Genomic DNA, 21,456 nt, shown 5'->3' with positions numbered 1-21,456 from the left:
TTTGCAAGATTTTCTGTTTTCCATTAAAGCCTCGCCTCTTTCCTGTAGAGCAATGGTGGTTAATTTGATTATTATGGCACAAATATAATGAAGGGTATTGGGCCCCACATCCAACTCAGTGTTCATTCTGCTTTGTAGTTGGCAGACAATGATAGCAAGAATATAAATAAGTAGAGTCTAGTGGAGAGTGTCCAGAACTTGTACATCTGGAATCCCTCCACTTATATACAGCAGTGGGTGCAAACCCATGCAAATCTAGAATGATTAGATCTCTCCTTAAGTGATCTGTTTAGCTTCTCTCTCTCTCTCTCAAAAAAAAAAATCCTTATGGCATGATACTAAGGCTCTGAGACCTGAACGTATCATTTGGCGAGGCCTTCAGTACTGGGACCTGAACGTACTGCCCATCAATTTGTCTTGTGCATGTTCTTTTCTACCTCAAGCACTCTGACATCCATTCAGCCAAGATACCTTGGGCTAAATTCATCTTTCTCTTCATTTTTTCAAGGAAGAAAGTCCTATGAACTCAACGTATTTATTCTATCTTTATACCTAGTAGCAAAACTAGATGATGGTGGCATTTAAATTTACTCTTTTTAAAGCAGCCAATATTAACAGATGAATAATTGAAGAGCTAGATAGCATAATTGTTCCAACAGAATCTACTGCAAGCCAGGGACTTTGTTCACATTCATTCACCTAGACCAATGTGCTAAACTGCAAAAATGCCCTTTAAAAGAAATGCAGTCTGATGAAACGCGTATAGCTAATAATGGTTTTTTAGTCATTTGGTTTAGTTACTCTCACCCTTGCTGACTGACTAGCTTAAGCTTCACCAAGTCCAAGTTCATTTGTTCAAATCTCAGATATATCTACACCACTCAGTAGAGTACATCATAAGGTTTCCTGAGAGAGCACTGGGTGAACTAATTCAGGTAAGAGAACGCATGTGCTAGTGGTGCAGCTTGAGTATCTCTGTGATACTTCATTGCACCATACTGACTGTTTACCCCTCATTCTTGTGTGCCATGCAGACAGAACCACATGGACTTCACAATGCACAGGTGTTCAAGAGCCTGTTGCTTAAAGTGTAAATGGGTGATAAATCCATGCAATAGATGGACATGTTCCAGGAGCATTACTGTTAACATTGTGCAATGAAAAGAAAATCAGAATATCTGTTTAACTTCTCTGTTTATTCATGCTGGACATTTATGTAGTAAAATGCAAATACACTCCCACAGCTATGAGTGGTAGGAATAGGAATGTACTCTGGTGGTCACTGCGTCATATAACTAAAACAACTGTCTAAAAATAAGATAATAAGTCTTATAAGAACTCTAAACGTGTGTAAACGTAGAGTAGTTGCGAGCGTCATAGTCAGTGAACTGTGCAAAGCCACTGGTTCTGTCTATAGGAAAATACCATAAGCATTAGCCTAAAATAAATTTGTAAAAGATAGGGAAGTTAAAGCTAGCTTCTAACTGATTTCCTGCTGCTTATCTGCATACTTACTCAGACTCTGTCAAGCACATATTTAGATTTGTGCACAGGTTTGGATGTTCTTGTGTTTTCTTTTCCAGAATCTTCATTCCCAATTTCTGTTTCTTGTTCAGTTTTTCTTCTTCCTAAAACACTCAGCCAGCTTTTTTGTTTTTTTTTTTTTTTTTTTTTTTTTTTTTTTTTTTACTTTAAAGGTATAAGTTTCATCTTTATCCCTTAAAGACTTGTAAATCAAAGGAACTTCTATTCAGTTTGATATATAAGAAAAAGACCAAGATGCCTGCCAGGCATGTGGTCATATCAGAAAGCTATCAGAGCCCAGCTCTTGATAGCGGGCAGTATGTTTGAAAGAAAATCTTCCCCCATGGACTTCAGTAGCTCAGCTCTGTAAGCTAAGGTAGTGTGAGCACAAAAAAAGACGAAGCCACAGGCTCAATCATGTAATTTCTAAAAGTTTCAATTGCAGTAATGCCATTAACTGCATCCTTCAACAAACTGGGCAATAATCTTACTATTTATTGAATGATCATATCTTCTTTGCTAGATTTCCTAAGCTTCATTTCTTAACATTTATTGCCATTTATTTTAGACACACTGTGCTTTACATAAAGGTCAATGTAAAAATCAGAAACGTATTATGTCCATAACAATCAAGCTTCAAACACTTGTTCTTAGCCTACATCTCATGTTCATCCATGGATTTGAATTACTCATCTCTTGCACTTTCAGTTATAATCAGGTCAGGAAGAAACTGGAGTGATGAAATCAATGGAATCGCACAATCTAACTTGTATTGTTTGGGATAAAATGACAAAGCAGCTCTTTTTCTTATGTTATTTGAAGAGTCCAAGCCTTGCTCTGCATTTTCAGTGAAATTTATTTGAAGAAAAAATAGAAATGAGCCTGCTTTGCCTATATGAAAGATGGGCAGATATGTTGGCGCTTATGAGATATTGTCTATGGAACTGGTGTGTTGCCACTGGGTCATTTATGCACCAACAGTTTTGGACTATTTTTATTTGTGCTATCGATTCATTAATTTCTTTTTTACACTTAGACCCACAGTTTGATGAATAAATAGGAATCTCTGCCACTTTTTTCACCTCCTTCAAAAGTCACTCCTTACTTCGAAACCGTTATGAGTTTTACTCTCCTCAGAAGCACCATACAGTAGCTCAGGCTGGACTGTTGAATACGTTTTCAACAGAAACCATACAGAAAATCTTATTACTGGCTTTGGTCTTCAAGCTAGCCATTGAATCCATCACTTAGATCCTAGTGAGAAGGGGACACTTTTTTAGTAGAAGTTCAAAATCCATTGGTTTTATAGAGGAGCCAAATGCAGAGCATCCAACATCGTTGACTCTGAGTGACAGTTATTTAAGAGGTCATAAATACATTACATGTGGACATGGGTTTTCTCATGCTGGTACTCACAAAACAAACCCACAAACAGACAAACACACAAAAAAAACCACTGACAAACAACAACGAAACAAAACCAAACAACGACGATGACAACGACAAAGAAAAACCAAAGAAAAACCCCCAACAAAAAACTCCCAACAAAAAAAACCCCACAAAAATGGACAAAAAAACCCCACAAAACAAAACAAAACATTAGCCAACTCTTTTTAAACATTTTTAGCGTAATAAAAGATTGGCATTTAGTGACCATTCCATGTTAAAATTATTGAAAAATTTGCAGTTTGTGTGATGAACTTGGTTCGGGTAGGGAGTACTACGCTTATCCCACTGTGGTCATTGAATTTAAACTAGTGTCAGTGTGATCAGAACTGGACCCAATTAATATTGTCAGAGAGGTTTTATTGTAGGGATGGAGTGGAAGGAGTCAGCTGAGTTCTGCTGACTACGGCCTGTTAAAATGGACAGAGATTTTTGATAAATGGATCTGTTTCACACCGTATACTGCGCATCATTAATGGTTCTGAGACTAAGAGTAACCTCTTTGCACTGGACGCTCAGAAGACAAAATATGTTTCCATGTACATGAAGTAGGATTCAAGTCATAGTCCAAGAGAACAATAATTTCTTCACTACTGCAGAACTAGGGTTTTTCCTGACAACAGTTTTAAATACCTGTTATGCATGTTCCATATAAACCTTTCCCAATCTATTGCGTCTTATGTTTCACTACAGAACACGTATATTTTCTCAAGTGCAGACTGCTTCCCCTATGCTGACCTGAAGTTATGTTCTTCAAGCCATTTGTGCTACATGAAACATGTTCCAATTGCTTTCATTACAGTAAATTTAGCAGTAACGGCAACCTATTTAAAATAATTTTAGCTTCACATATATTACTGCTTCCACAAACAGAGCCTGAAATTTTCAGAAGTGCTTTCCTCTTTTCAGTGCCAGAGGGAATGGAAGGTAAAACATAGTGCTTTAAAAGTAAGCCTCTTCCATCTGGTCAGCTACCCTTAAACCTACTCGAGTCTGCCGGGAATAGCTGAAAATTGTTCCTATTTTTCATCTGTAGTTAAAACACTAAAAGGCATAATGAGAAAAGGAGCTTTTATAAAATTACTGACTGCCAGAATGATGAATTTAGTCTCTTCTATTAAAATGCTGCCATGTTTTGGGTTTGTTTTCATTTTATGCTGTTTGGCTATTACTCTCCTTTTAAAGTAGCTGTCTTATTTTTTCTTAATATTACAGGAGCACTATTCCTGCCGCTGCACTTCGTGGTCTCACAGACTTTAGATTATAATACTTTTTTTTCAAGGGTTTGTGACCTCACTGCAAAAAAATCCTCCATGAACGTCAATGCTGCATGATCTAAGGCAGGGGTGTCAAACTCATTTTCACTGGGGACCACATCAGCCTCGCGGTTGCCTTCAAAGGGCTGAATGTAATTTTAGGACTATACAGTCCTAAAATTACATTCAGCCCTTTGAAGGCAACCGCGAGGCTGATGTGGTCCCCAGTGAAAATGAGTTTGACACCCCTGCTCGAAGGAATAACCGTTACTACCATGAAATGTAATGCTTTTAAGATGAAGCTTCATCACTGTTTATAATCCTTACAGCAAATCTATTTATAGGTATTGAAACCCAATTAAGAGATTTTCAGGATTAATTTAGGCGAGGAAAATAGGAGTGTGAATTTACAAGTTTGATCAATACTGAAGTTCCAAATACTGTCAATAGATTAAATTAACAGAATTTTTATTATGGTCCGGATTCTACTCTTTCTTGCACATCTGGATTTTGGATGTTGATTTAGCTTTTTGATTTTAACTCTTAAACTTCTACAATCAAAGTTCTCTACATTCTTAAAGTATCTGAAGTGGGGGGCATCTTATTTCTCACGTAAATCCGTTACGGGGATATGCCTCTAACAACTCAGAACAAGTAATAAAGTTGTCAACTCTAACGTCCTATTGTGCAATAAACATAACATTTTAGAATGTGACAGTAAAGTGTTAACAGTCTTCATCTCCCTATCTCTACTGTCAATCGCTGCATATATTCCTTCAGGAAGATTTTCTCACTGAAAAGGATTACCTCAAATGTGCAAATATATCCAAATATTTTAAAATATTTAGCCTTTAATAAAGCGGTCTGCAACATTGTTGCAGAACACAGCTGCTTCTGCTTTGATGTTGGCTTGGACGTGGAGTGTTATTTTCAAAGGACTATACTGTCTGCTGTACCAGTCCTAGATTCCGAGGATTGAGGGTTGATGAAAGAAAAAAGTGGCAGTGTGCATCTGCAAAAGAATATTCATTATTTTCAGTTTCAGCACTCTGTTCTTGAGTGCTGGCCACTCCTGAGCTGCAGGACTAAAACATTACATTCAAATGTTAAGTCAGCTAGAAACCTTTTTATTTAATGTACTTTTTGGAGTTTCAGAATAGATGAAAACGTCCATGTAAACATCACTTCTAAGAACAGAACTTTACTGCTTAAAATTGTCCTGCTGATACACATCAAAGAACATGACGCTGTCCTTTATCTCCTTAGTACCAGAGATGCTGGAGGTATTTAATTCTCTCAGTATCCATCTGCACACTTTTGTGAAGGCAGTTATAAACAGAATATATTAAAATATAAGTCTTTCTTACAATCCACAGAGTGACATTATTTTAAAGTTATATCTGTGAAAATCAAACAGTTCAATAATTGTAATTCATGTAATGATTTAATTCCACTAATATTAATAGAAGCCCACCTTATACAGAATCTTAAATTATTGCATAGGAAAAAATGTGACAAAACAGAGGTCCTTACCTCCTTCTTACTGTAGATTTCAAAGAAAGAAGCAGCACAGTACTTGGTGAAAATCTGGCTCTATAATATCCTCAGCCTTCAGTCAAGAAAGACTAAAGACATCTTACGGGCACACCAATCTTGTAAGAAGAACTTGTATTATGAATCATAGTATGGTTGTGGGCAAATGAAAGGGGCAACTCTAGGATTATCTGTTGTACCATATCTATAAAGTCACACAGATGTAGCTACTCAGTACCTAAGGTTCTTTCTTTTGGACCATATATCAGTTAAAATACGATTATTATACCAGAACTGTTTCATCTAAACAGGGAGAGAAAGTGCTTGATCGACTCTGCCCCATTTATCCATTAGGTTCTCAGAAGTTCTGAGTCTTTGTACCTTAATACAGGCAACACGGTCAACATATAAAAATTGAATATAATTTTATAGCTGCAATAAAAATTGTAGGGATTTTTTTTTTTTTTTTTACTTCTTACGAAACAAACACTAATTTTAGCCAGGAGCTTTTTACTTTTTCAAATATAATATGCAAACTTTGCCATTGCTATTTTGCACATTTAACTGTTAAGAAAAGCCTGGATTTTAAATGTATCTAGCAGCCTTAAGAGCCTGGTTGAAGATGGATAATACAGTCAGAGGCAAAATAAATGGAAATGACCCAAGATTCAATTATATTCAGCCAGTTTTCACTAGAAAAATTCCACTTCTGTTGTAAAGGGGCAGTCAGAGAGTTAACTTGGATCATTTTTGAATCAGTAGCACTGCAAAATTCATTAGGACAGAGTAATGAGCAAAATGATATAATAAATAAGGATATCCTCTGTTGGCGAAGAGAAGCTTTGCATGGACTGATGGAGGATTCAGGGACTCTAAGCATGATCAGAGTAAATTAAATAAGAAATAATGTGGATACGTTTCATGCAGTTGCAGCAGCAAACTCGATTAAATTTTAAATTTAAAATCCAAGTTTCACTGTTTTCAGTGCCTATATCTAATTGAAATGTAGGCTTCCTGAGTTATAGTCTTTCTTTGCTGGTGAAGGGCATTGTGATATTTTAGCTTTAAATAATTTTTTGTTCATTATTATTATTATCAGGATTCAAAAACTTAAAAAATACCTAATTGTTATGGTGCTTGGGGTTATTTTTCCTAGGTTGATAAAAAATAGAGATGTATAATTTTTATCTATATTGACAATAACTTGAAGGAAATGCTATTCTAACAGTGTTGACATTGCTAAAGACTAGGAGGCAGATGAGAGTGGAAGAGGAAGAAGGGCATTTGAAATGTAACTGAGAACATAACTGTTTAGACATAGAAGGTGCTAATCAAAAGGAATTATTATCATTATAATTTTCTTATTCTTGATTTTTCATGGTTTGCTTTCTACAATATGTAGAAAATCGAAGTACTTGGTACTCCTCAATATTTGCTTCAATTTTAAAAATTTTTAAGTGTACCTGTGGAAAATTTTTGACGTATGTTTCGTTTGATTCAGCACAAGATTGAGATTTTGAATTTTCCATGAAATGGAAAAAAATCAGTCTGAAAAAATGGAGTAATTTAATATTATTTCCTATTTGCTAGTTTTGAATATTGCTATTTGCATGGTATTCAAATATTACACGATGAAATGCATTATTATGAAATACCATTTTACAAAATTAATCTAAAATTCTAAAATCCCTTATACGATGCTTGTTGTTTCTTGGTCCTTGGAGAACTGTACCAGCAAGAACTGTGTTATAAAACTATAACTCGCAGAGCCTCATATCACTTCTGCTTAACTTGTTACAGTTATGTAAATATGTGTTTCATTACTGTAAAAAGCCAGTTGATTTTAAATATCTAGTAGCTAGATTTCAGAGATACAGTGGAGAAAAAACTGGTTTGATAACCTTACTTTAAGACTGATAAATATTTGACAGTAATCTTACTGAAACGCATTAACTATGAACTTTTAGGTTTAATATCTGCATGTCTGCTAAGAAAGACTTAAAGGCACACCTGACAGATGAATATACAAGATCAGGTACTACTAATTAGCCTTCAGTAAAGTTTTGTGAGAGAATCAGTTCCCCTCAGTTTGCCTGGGAGTGACCTTCAATCAGAGGCTGCAAGTGGAAGAGACCACTCCTTTCTACATATCAAATGGCAGAGCAATTCAGGTGCAAAAGGTTATCTACTTTTTTTTTTTTTTTTTTTAAATGACCCCATACCACGTTAACAGAATCTAGATCTTACAGATTTTATGTTGTATCCACAAGCCAAAAAGGTACATATTGTGTATATAGAGACAGTCTTGGTGCCTATATATGGTGGTTTTTACCTCTATTGCGTGTAGTTCCCTTAAAATGAGTGTCTCTGTTTAACACTCTGAAGTTATATCCTAGAAATATGATATGTAGAAGAGATTAATCAGCTCAGGCTTATTTTCTTGCAGGTTGAAGATAGCAGTGTGTGTGGATTCTCATGGTCCTCTGTCTTCAGAGTTCTCTTTCTTGGTGAGTAAAATAAGTTGGAAGATATTATTTGATATGTTTTCACGCTGCCTGTTTAAAGCACTGTATGATGGTTGATAACTTAGCTGCCACAAGTGAATATTTTAGGCTTTTTAAACTTCTAGCCCTATGTTTTAAGCTTGTATTACACTATGGGTGTTTTCTAACCTATCTTTAGTAGTCTTCTAGAATAATACAGAGGAGCTATTTCTTCAGTGAAATTTAACATGTATACAGGAGGAAATATACGCAAAAAAATATTATTGTGGATGCATGTTTTGTAAAGTCTTAAATGCATATGAAAAAATTCAAAAATGTAATTTGACTTGCACTTAGGTGCTATTTCTTACTTTTAAGGGTTTTCTCTGAGATGAATTAGCTGCAAAAGAGGCTGAAACATAATCAGTCTTGTGCATGGCTCATCTGCATTAAAAATGACCTTAGTGATGTAATTTAGAGTTATTTAAACTTCTCTTTAGTGTCCTACTTTTGATTCAGATTCCACAATTATGGTCCAAATCCAGTTTGGACAAAAAGAATCACAAAATTTAACAACACAACTTTTGAGATACAGCAAACCAACCATGACTTATGTAAACATTCAGTATTTGTGTGTTCCTTATAACCCTTTATCCTCATTTTGGCTGAGAGAGAGTTAATTTTGATTCTAGTAGCTGGTATAGTGCTGTGGTTTGGATTTAGTGTGAGAATAATGTTGATAACACACTGACATCTTAGTTGTTCCTAAGCAGTCAAAGACTTTTCAGCTTTTCATACTGGCCTGCCAACAAGAAGGCAGTGAGTGCACAAAAGGTTAGGAGGGGACAGAGCTGGAAGAGCTGACCCCAACAGACTAAAGGAATATTCCTTATCACATGATGTCACGCTCAGCATATAAATGTGGGGGAAGAATGAAGGGAGGATGTTTGGAGTGGTGTTTGTCTTCTCAAGTAACCATTCTGTGTGATGGAGCCCAGCTTTCCTAGAACTGGCTGAAGACCCGCCTGCCCATGGGAAATAGTGGATGAATTCCTTCTTTTGCTTTGCTTGTGTGTTTGGCTTTTGCTTTACCTTTTAAACTGTCTTTTTGTCAACTCATGAGTTTTCTCACTTTTTTATGGCTGTGTTTCTGGCTGGGGTTAAACCATGACACCCTTAAAGCTATTTTTGGAACGAGGGATTTTTATGAAGCTTTGGCAAGTGCTGAAATGCTATTGTTGTGATAGGTGGCCAGTTTTGCCTTTCAGCTCTTCATCTGTTGCTGGTTTGTGAGTGCACCGACTTCTTCCAGTTCTTTGCACCAAACTCGGTCTTTGGTTTCAGTAATGTAAACACTACTGAAGATGGGTGAAAGATGAAAAGTACAAAAATATTTGAGTAGTAGTATGATCTTCTTTGAAACTACTATGAAAACCTTGTCTTGGAGATTTCTTTTTGGGGGGGAGGGGTGGGGGGAAAGTAGAAGTTTCTTAGGTTAAGCATACCACTTAGCCATGTAATCGATAAGTGTATAGGCTCTGTCTTGATTTAAAACACTTATTTTAGGAAAAAGAAAGGAATGAGGATCTTTGAAGTGTTGGATTTCACAGCTTAGTACAAAGAGTTGGAGAATGCTATGAAGCAGACTGAATTACTGAAGCATATAATAGGCAAAAATTTTCTGATAGGAGACAATTTCTTAAAATCTAGGAAGTAGATAGTACTACAAAAAAGTTTATTTTTCCTAGTATTTTTTCAATCAAAGCTATTGTAATTGCTGCTGTATAAATAATAGTTCCTATTAAATAGTGTTCCTAATGTTTCTTAGTTATTAATCACATAGATTCGTTGCCAGATTGTCTAAAAATCATTTTAGGAATGCATATTCCTTGAGAGTCTGCTTTGGCATTTTCAAACCATTAATACTATTTAGCTGCTTGAGGGCTATCTGGCTCCCTATTGAGGTAGATTCTCTGTCAATAGAATATTTTCTGATTTGTTCTCTTACTGGCATTTGACTTAAATGTGCTTTTATCTCTGAAACTGGTATATTTTGTGTTTAGATAATTTGTATGATACCAAAGAGAAAGCAAATACTGAAGAAAGGATAAAATAGCTCCTATCTTTCTCTTAAAGGTGTCTTCCTCTTGATTGTTGGTGTATTTTTGCACACTGATCTAGTTTTATGATTGTTCTTCACTTTCTGTCCATGACTAGAGAGCTTTTCTTCTATAAAGTTACTGTTAAGAAAACATATTAATTTAAAAAGTGGAGATTTTTCTTGATTTCTCTTGGTAAGATATTGGAACAAGTACTGAAAAAAACATTGTCCTCTTCCACAGAGAAGTGGAAGAACAGTTGATCTTGCTGACCTGCAACTAAATAAAGATTAAGGCACCTAAAGTGGAACTGGTTAGGAGAAACTTCAGAAGAAGCTTGTAGGGAATATATTTCTTTAGCTTTGTAAAGAAGGGGAGGAAAACAAGAGAAAAGGAAAAGCCATAACTACAGCAACATACCGGAAAATATAAAATATTTGTACTGAGAAGGGAAAGAAATGGAGAGAAACAAGTCAGTGCAAAACTTCTTATGTTCTCTAAACAGCCTTAGTTTCTTTCTGTTGTCACTAAGCACTTTCTGTTGATGAAATTTCAATATCTAAGTCAAATCTCATTTCTGTCAAAAGCAGATAATATAATTGACTCAGAAAAGAGCCAGACGGCAAGTGTTATGTCAATGTAAAACCTTAATTGTAGGAAATTGATGATTTGGAATTGAATAAAAATGTTTTTCTGCTCATCTTATTCTCCTTCAAATGATCGCTACAAATGTTGCTGGCTAAAGTTATAAATGAATTGTTCTCAGGAACATTTAGTGTTCTAATTCTTCTAACCTATTTTATGAGTAAAAGTATGTTTGTGACTTGCTGGGAACTGAAAGCCTCATTTCCATTATTAAATGAAATTAACTAAATCTATTTGAATCGTAAAGGATTTACTGTGTTTACTTTGAAATGGCCACATTTTAGTCTATTAAAATGTTGGTAACTCACATGAACAAAATAATCAACATAATCTTTACTTTACAAATGTCAAAAGGTTTTGCAAGAGTTCAGCTTGCAAGAATGATTTGAACAGGATTTCAAAACACTGCTTATTGAAATTATGAAGTCATTAAACAGAAACTTTAGTCAATTTTTGATGTCGCATATTGAAATCTAGTATCGATATATCAAATTTTTAAAGTTTACACACAAAAGAAAGGGGAAATACACCAGCTGTTCAGATAGTGTAATCTTCGTAGCTTGACTAAAGTGAATGGAACAATGGTGATTTATGCCAGCTTAGGATGTGACAGTATTCCACCTACCTGCCCTTAGAACAAGCTCTCCCCTCACCTTCTCTTACAACCTACCTGAAGGACAAATGGATTTATCTGGCTTATATGCTTGCAGAAAATTATGTAGTCGAAAGATAATATTTATGTCGGGATTTTTGTGGTACTGAGACTCGTGCTTAGGTGGTAGCACTATCTTTCAGGGCAAGTTGAATACTCTTACCTCTTAGAGGGCAAGTAATGTCTCTGGAACTTAAAGCATTTTTCCTTTTTGATCTTCATTCTCTAGCTGAGATCTCTCTTCCTGAACGGGCTGGCAGAGGCACAAATGCACATCTACCCAAGGGGGAGGAGGATGTGGTATCTTGTATATGAAAGCAGGTATCTCAAAGATAAGATTTGTAGAGCAAGATTGAATAAAGACTTTTTTTTTTTTTTTTCCAGTCTTTCTTCACAGTATTTATGGAGACAGCTGTGAACTTTTGTGATTAAGTCCTCTAGGATACTACTTTATGGAGTCTGGTCTAGAATTGCATGCATAATTTTTGTTTCATTTAGAAAAAACTAGTGCAGAGAACGGCTTCAGAAACTGCGGATCATCTCAAAGTGTCATGAAAAGTTTCAGACAAGTTTGATGGAAGAGTCCAACCTGATCGACTGTCTTCTGGTCCCCGGAAGCTTTCTAAAATCACACTTCCTAGATGGAAGTCAATAGAAGTGAATGTGGTGCTGTATTAACTTCTCCCGTTCCTTTTTCTAAGGTTTAGAACAACAGAATTAAGATCTTTGTTCATCAGGTGTACCATGAAAGGCATTCTGAACTTGGTTTTCAAGTCAATATATCAAGAAACCCTCTGCTCCATATGCCTTAATCTTCAATCTCAATGTTCTGGGGTATTTTAAAGAATATTTATTTGGAAAAAAAATATGTAGCCATGCTATGACGTTATTGTATTTTTTGCAGTACTATTTAACGAACAGTCATGGTTACTGTAAACTATAGTTAATTGGCCTTTTCAGAAGGAAATGGTGTGATTATTTTTTTTTTTTACTAGAACCTAAAATAGGAAATCATCTGCCTGATGTGGCAATAAAATGAGACATTGTGACAAATCCCAAGCTTGATTTACTTGAATGTCTTGCATGAAATGTAGAAGTTCATGACTTGTTGTGAAGAAAAAGTCATTTTTCCAGATGACTTGTTCAACCTGCTGCAAAATCATTAAGCTAATATCTTGCTCCTCATACTTGATAGGGTGTGATGCTGGCTGGTGTTTCCATGTACATAGTAGGGGCTTCAGTGCATTATTATCCTGCAGTCTAGCTTCTGTTGGCAGCAACAAGAAACTATCTTGCTCTCTAATGTTAGCAACTAAAATCTGCTGCAGGGGATTTTCATTTACAGGGACAGAACAAATCTTGCCAAACAGATTCCAGCAGGAAATGCAAGCTTCTCTCCTTGGAACCTCTCTGAGGGAGGAATAGGATGAATTCTAGGGTGGGAGTACTTGTGTCATTATACCGTATATACCATTTGCATAAGTTACAAATCTTGGACAACTGGAATGTACCACAGGCAATCTGACATCACTTTGCTTAATTATCTAGTCTCTAACCAGTTGGGACTTCAGTGTTAAGTCATTGCTTTCTGCAATGCATGGTCAGTGTAAAGGAAGATTCTTTGTGAAAAAGAGGGCAGAAGAGTGAAAGACAAAACTGACTGATCCGGGTTTACTTTCCTGTGCTTAATTCTAGCTTAACATACTTCAGGTTTACATGAGCAATATAAAGTACATTAGGAAAACATCCCAGAGCAAAATAGGAAACTTATGCCTATAGATATGTTGGTTGACCAGAGTTGTGCAGCACTGCATGTAATATCTATGCTTACAGGAAGTCATTCATTCTCCTTCTTAGAACGAGATTAGCTTTAATTAGGTTTAACTTGAAACTAAAGCGAAACTGCCTTGCAGCTATTTAAGTCCTTGAAAAGCATTTTCCTGGTGTGTGTATTTTCCTGGAAGTGTTCTCAGCTACATTAATGTATCTCCTGTGTGGCTGGATCATAAATAAGGCACACTGTGGCTGAAAATATTCTACAATAAAATATTATGGAATATGTGCTTAAAATGGTATGGACTTTTCCAGGCCTCTCTTCTATAAAAGATGTATCTGTACATACAGAGAGATTCATGGCACAAGGCCCTGAAAAACAGTAATTTCTCCACTTCTTATTTACATCTTCAAAGTCTCTTGTATGATTCATAGTGCATTGAATCATTGTGCGTATGCTACATATACTTGTTATTTGGTTTAGCGATAACTGCAGGCAATTAAAAAAGACATTCTGAAGACTTGCTTGAGAAGGCAAAATGCATCACTCTCTCCATGAAATGAGTATTCTGTTCTTTCTCATGCGGAAGCTTAAGCAGTGACAGATGCACACAATTTACTTTTTCCCCACACAGACAGCATTATAGAGGAACTATTCCAATTCAGCTGTTCCAGTTTACAAAAGCAGCGCATTTGACACCGATATATAGAATATAGCTGTGAGCACTCAGCTGGTCAACAGACGCTAGTGAGTGATGTGTAAGCTATGGCCAGTTCATGGCAGAATTTGGCCCTCCTAATGCTACATATAAAACGAGTATAATATTTCTATATATAACAGATTATATAATTGTGTTTATAATATTTATATTTCAGTATACGTCAAGGGTACATATTTTATATACTAAATCTATATTATTATTTTTCAACTCAAAGTAGACGTAATTACTCTTGAAATAAGCTCACTGAATTTTGGTGTGGTAATGTTAAAGCGAATAGCTCCATTGACTATAGTAAGACTGTTGCCATGAATTGGGTTAGCAGGATTTGGTCTTAAAAGAAAGTAGGTGTGGTATTTGCATTACTGTATATTGTCAATATTACTTTCACATATTCATTTAATCAAAATAATAATTTAGAATGCTCATATGAGATTTTGATTTTTGCTTCTAATTGACATTTCTGAAGGGTCCTGGAATGTATTGAGTGTTTTGATTCCTGAAGGAGATACTGAATTTAGCAACCTGTGAACAGTACAAATGCCTTTGAAATAATTATGAAGAAAAGCAGCTCTGATCTCTGCAGCATCCCCTGAATAGAGGAAATGACACCTGAAATATCATCAGCTGAAAACAGCTGAATTAAGAATATTGGTCTAAAAAATTTTTAACAATTTATTCTTTTCAGATGTCAAGGCATTTCATTGCATTCCTTATGCTAAATCGTCCATTTTACTTACTGTAACATTTCATGTATGGAAGAGGTTGTCATAGTTTTACTCATTCAAATTAGTGCATTACCAGTAATTCCATTACAACTAACTTTTGAAGCAAAGTCCATTAATATTTAGGAAGGGCTAATACAGTCTACTTTGGCCCACGGTATTCTGAAATCCGAGCCAAGGCAAGCTGATCGATGAGAATGGATCATTCTCCAGGGAACGCTACTAGTACATGCATTCTCTCTTCCTCAAATATTGCCTCTGTGTCGGTGAAACCAGACATTTTGTGAAGACCTTGCTTTAAAAGAAAATACAGAGACTTAAGTGAAAAATTGTTAGCTTCTTAACTGCTAAGGGCTGGATCTATTTGTTATTTATGGAAGGGAGAGTTCCTTTGTGTCTCTTTTCTGCAACAGAAACTGGAAAACAAGTCTGAATTTTTCTGTGATTATTTATAATAGGACAACTTTAAGGGATGTCATAAAATCTTGCCTGCAGGCACACTGTAAATAGTCTTAATTTCCATAGATTCCTGTGAATCCCAATAACAGTGGTCTGAGCCACAGAAGTACCAGTTCTTTAGTTTACTTTCAATGGTATTCCCTCTGAGTTTCGTGGTACATATTGGGAAAAATGTAATAAAACACTAAGAGAGGCCTTACATTATGGGGATGTTCTAAGCTTCCTTCTGCTATTTTGCTCTGACTCCTGGAATTTCACATAGACACTGTAGATCTCAGTATTTGTCACTTGGCCTTTCCAGACTTGAGTTGGGATCGTGGTGGTTCTTTCTATTCTTTGCTCGTTTCTTCTTATCTCCTATCAGAAGTTGAATCTATATTACCAAAGTCAAAGGTGATATAGAAAATAATTAACTCTACAAAGCTGGAAGATGCTCACTATCATCTGAGAAGCGTTTCTTATACTCTGTTCCCTTAGGTCAGTCGGCAACAGGAAGGATCAAACCAGATGGAAGATAATATTTAAGCTCATGAGCATACAAAAGTCATTAGACTTCAGTTTGCCTTTAAATTTAGTAGATATATTCTTACATTATTTTTTCATCCTGATAAAATTACCACTTTTCGGCACAGAATAAAAACATAGTAGTGGAAGCTAATGTATTTAATTTACCTTTCAGGAGGCTTTCCTCTCAGGCCTTTAACTGTGTTTTTCTAGACAAGTACAAATTTTTTCAGTCTTGCACAGTTGTTTACATGTTTTCCTTAAACAATTTTCCATGCTAGGTCTGCCTTGAATCCAGATAGATGTTCCATTGAGCTCTGGGAAGAGAATTTGGTCTACAATGAAATTTGTAATTGTCTGTAATGGTTGAGCAGTTTAATTGCGTGGGACGTGGTGGCAATTGTATAGAGTTATTTTGGAAACCTTAACTTACATGAATGATGAAGTGTCAGATGTTGGACAATAGTTGTCCCAAATGTTTCATATGGTATGCAATCAAATCATTAATAGAGCTTGAAAATGAATACTCATAACACAAGAAACGGTGGCAGAATTGTTTAAAGAATGATGCCAGGTCACGGAATTATCTGTGTTGTCCAGACATTCAAGACAGTTGCAGTATGTACATCTTAAATAATTTTTTTCTCTTCATTTGATAAACTGCAGCTTACTACAGGTGTAAACTAAGACAATTAGGTGATCTGTGAACTTGGAGGACATACAAATTTATAAGGTCACAGGCAGAAGATGAATGAAAGGAGAAACCAGATGGAGTGAGTGAGGAATATGTAATGTCGGAGAGCTCCTAAGAGGAATCTAATGTAATGAATGAGTGCGGGGATTTTGTGCTGACTGATGCATTGGTGAAAAAGTTGACGGCACTTTAAGAATTGAACAGCAAACTAGTAAGACATAAAAACCTGCTTAGCCCTAGTTTTGGCTGATAGTCTGACAAAATGAGTTTGGCTCACATGTTTGCATAAATGCACTATTCTCTTAAGGGTCAAATTATGTCATCTTTGCCCAATATGGAATTACACAAAGAAACGAAGGGATAGAACTTCTGCCACACTTGCTTATGTGGCACCAAATTTTGATGTATTGTTCATTATAATATCATTCCTGATAAATAGTTCCATAGAAACCAATAGGGCTTTTTCTTTAGAGCGTCGTGATACTTTCTGATTAGTTTTGGCAGAACACATTATACAAATTGATGTGGATAGCTCAGATCCTTTCTTGTGAGTAGAACAGGGTTTTACAGTGAAATTATTTTTAATCAGAAAATGCTATTTTATCTATTCATTTAAAAGTTGAAATACATGTCAGGAAGGACTGGGCTAATTGACAAACCAGAAGGACATGAAAAGCAGGAAAAAAAGGAGATAAAGCTGCTTGGTGGGCACCTCATAGATTTATCACTCCCCTTCCTCAGCTAGACAAGTGTGAGAAAATATCCTGAAAGGTTCATGGGTTGATCAAGTAGGTCACTCAGAAATTATCATCACAGGTGAAAGAGACTTAGGGAAATTAATTTATTGCTGATGTGAATCAAAGCAGAAAAATGAGAAATAAGAAAAATCTTAAAATGCCTTCTCCTCACTTCTTCCTTCTTCCCAGGCTCAACTTTACTCCAGATTTCCCCACCTCCTCCTCACAAGCAGTGCAGGGAGATGGGAAATGGGGGTTGCAGTCAGTTCGTTATGTGTAATCTCTGCCGTTCCTTCCTCCTCACACTCTTCCCCTGCTGCGGTGTAGCCCCCACCCCAGAGGAGATAGTTCTTCACAAACTTCTCCAATGTGAGTTCTTCCCATGGGCTGCAGTTCTTCATGAACTCTTCCAACATGTATCCTTCCCACGGGGTACAGTCCTTCAGGAACCGACAGCTCCAGCACGGGTCCCTCAAGGGCTCACAAGTCCTGCCAGGGCCCTGCTCCAGTTCGGGCTCCCCATGGTGTCACAATCTTTCCCAGCACTGCTAAAGTGACTAAAAGTCAAGCAGCAGAGTTCCAGTCTCTCATTGTACAGCTGCAAGTGACTAAACAAGAACCAAAGTGCAAGCTAGGTGGTTCCAAGCTTTAAACTCCAGGTAGTCCCATTTTATGACAAATAATACATGTGGCTCATTTTCAGTTATGTAGTTTATTTGCTTTTTATATAATGTAATCACAGACATGCAGTGTATTTCTCATATCTGAATAAATTATTTCAAATGAGACACTAAAATCCATGATTAATTATATTATAATGCTTAAATCAGATTCTGCTTTGTGGCTGGTCAAAAATACAGTTTCATTACAAGATTAGAAACCTTTTAAAATTAAGTAGCAACAGGCATCCGTAGATGCACAAGATAACACTAATGCAGTTAAGGATGTATGATTACTAAATGATATCTTCAGAGGGTTATACCTTGGACACAGAGCTTTATCTTGGTTATATTTCATAGAATTGACCCTCCAGCTCAAATTAAATCAGCCTATTGCACCAGAAAGATGCTCTCTGGAATTGGTTCTAGAATGTGTGACTTTCTTTTTTTTTTTTTTCCCTCAGATAAGTACTTCTTATTCCCCAGAGAACTGTGGCAGTTATTCCACCTTTTTTCTACTAGGCAAATCCTGAGAGAACTAACACTATCAGCTTTTAAGCTGGAAAGACACACAATCCCAGAAAGAGGTTGTGTTTTTTTTTTTCCAAGATATTTCTTGTTGCGTGCTAGGAATGATAAGTGTCTATTCCATGTCCTTTAGAAACTGGATCTCATTTTGCTCCTTTGTACTTAGCTCCTCAATAGTAAGGTGATTGTTATACCTTAAAACTCAAAATAATATGCTGGCCCTCCTTCAGCTGACAAAACTAGTGTTTTGCAGTAGCTTCTCCTTGGAATCAGTTATGCTATTAATGCAGGATGGAGGCACAGACATGTATAAATTTACATGTAGTTTTTGTTGATGATCATTATGAGTGTCGACCCGGTAGTATATTGAAGAAAAGAGCTAGTGATATTACGCTAGTTAGCAGTTGAAACAAGGTCGGTTTATTGGCCTAAATGTAGGTAGGGAAGAGTGGATCAAATAGACACAATGTGACAACAACCTAGGTATGAAAGTAAAGCTGACATGTGGAAGACATTCCCAGGCCTAAAAGATCATCTTGGACAAGTTGTCTCTTTTCTGTTTCACTTTCCATTTCCATAGAATCATTTTGATTGGAAAAGACCCCAAAGATCATTGAGTCCAACTGTTAACCTCACACCGGCACTAAACCACGTCCCTAAGAGCCTCATCTATGTGCCCTTTAAATGCCTCCAGGGATGATGACGACTCCACCACATCCCTGGGCAGCCTGTTCCAATGCTTGACAACCCTTTCTGGGAAGAAATTTTTCCTAATATTCAATCTAAACCTCTCCTGGTGCAACTTGAGGCATCTTCCTCTTGTCCTATTGCTCGCTACTTGGTAGAAGACCAACACCCTCCATGCTGCAACCTCATCTAAAGAGATAATAAGTTACTTGCACCTTGTCTTTTACATCTACAGCACTTTTACAAGTACTGTTGCATTTTTTGGAAATAAGTCAACTGAAACCCAGGAAGGTGTGTTGCAAATGGTAGTTTCATTTCCCTGGTGATATCAGACATCTTCATGCTTCATCAGTGGTGAGTAAGCTTGCTACTGTTATGATCCTTTTTCTTTTTTTTTTCCTCTGTTCTTTCTTGCCTTCTTCATTTGATCCTGTCAACCTCTGTTCTTATTTGTTTGTGTTCTGAAATTCAAGAACAACTGAGACACTTTCAATAATCTTTTCAACTTGCATTTCTCTGAGATGCAACTACGAATTAAGCCAGTAGGTTGTGAAACTCACTCAGGTAAGTGACTTCAGATTTTACTGCAGGATGTATCTTTAGCTCAAGGACTCCTTAGGGCAAAGATGTCTTCAATACTTGCAACGTTTGATCAAAATTAACACTTAAGTAGAAAATTCCTTTAAAAGTTTCCTTTGAATTTAATATCTACTTGATTTTTGACATATATTGTTTTCATTACTTAGGGAACAACTGAATCATCTACTGTTGTCTTGTATTGCGTATCTTTTTTTCTAAACTCTGTCTTCTGATGGCGCTAATTCAAAACAATCTGTTCTTAAAACAACAAACCCACCAACTTCATGTTCCTTTAATTTCCATGGCTTGTTATTTTGAGCTATGAAGTAGTCCTGGTGTAAAAATAAAACTACCTCATTATAGTGTGGGAAGAAAAAATAAGTAACGCTTTCTGTGGTTTTCATAAATAGATATTTGTAATTCCGCTCTGTGATCTGAGATGGTCATATATTTCCCAGTATGCTGTGTGCTTAAATTATCTGCTTTTAGGAGGGTTCTATTGAAATTATCTTACAAATTACAATTTTTCTTCCACTTCACTTCTAAGCTTAAGGATGTTTGTAGGAAGAAGTTATATGAACTACAATCTATTTGTACTACTTGTGCACTTAGTTCTACATGTTGTCTATGTACCAATAACAGACCATCTCTCCAAAAAACTGAAAAGGAAACACGAACTACTCACTTCCTAGAATACCATAAAAATGTAGTCGTATCACTTCACCTCCATTAGTGAGGTCACAATATACTGAAGTTTGGGGTGTTTTTTCCTCTCCAGTCTCTCTCTTCTGTGTGATCACAAAGAGAAAAAGTGAGACCAAGACACTGAGAACTTCTGGTTATGGAGGTGAGAAGAGCTGGAGTGACACTGTGGAGATACTATCTGTAGCCCTTACAAACACACAGAAAGGATCAATGTCGGCTTCTCGGTTCTCATTGATTGCTGAACTGCCTGCTTGCTTCTGGCTTGTGTAGAAGGAAGCTATCTGAACACGAATATCCTGCTTTCACGTCATCAGCATAATGAAAGACAGTGTCTTTGTTCCTGTACCATTATATACTGAACCTACAAATGTAGTAAGTTTAAGTCTCAAAGAGAAATCCAACGGTGTTCTGCAAAATCTATTTTTAAAAGTGTTTAGAAATTAACCTTTCTGCAGATTTAGTAGTTTTACATAGTTTATTTTTAGCTGTGATTTGAAAAAGTTGATTATTTTTTGTGTGTGCGCTTTTAAATAAAAATAACCGATCATTTTCCATTAGTTTTATGATTAATTTTTGAAGAAGTTAGGCAAGAAATTAAAACTAATAGGTAGTATACTTCATCATGACAGCAAACACTGATGGAATTATAGCTACCAGAAATCTTTGTTACAATAGCACTGACTCGAGAAAAGAGCAACCTGTGAGACTTATACTGTGCTGGGTGAACACAAATCCTTCTCGGAATATAAATTGTGGTGATTTTGCAAATTAGGCAAGAGATGTTAGAGAATTTTTTTGGTCTCTGTCGTCATATGTTGGATTAGCATAATTGAAGCTGAATTATTTTCCTTTATGATGCACAGAATACCTTCTGCTTAACTTATAAGCATTAAGCCTCAGTGTCCTTTACTTTGATGCCTGGGAGTTTTGGAGCAGAGAATGAGGCAACGGGAGGCAGCAACATGTGGTATTTGCGTTGTCACAATGTACCCTTGTTAGCTAAGCGCAGTCTTTTTGTTCCAAATTAACTCTGGCCAGAAATGTTCTTT

This window comes from Caloenas nicobarica, chromosome 12, assembly GCF_036013445.1.
Source record: "Caloenas nicobarica isolate bCalNic1 chromosome 12, bCalNic1.hap1, whole genome shotgun sequence".
NCBI classification, from domain to species: domain Eukaryota; kingdom Metazoa; phylum Chordata; class Aves; order Columbiformes; family Columbidae; genus Caloenas; species Caloenas nicobarica.
Note: the sequence above shows the minus strand (reverse complement) of the source record.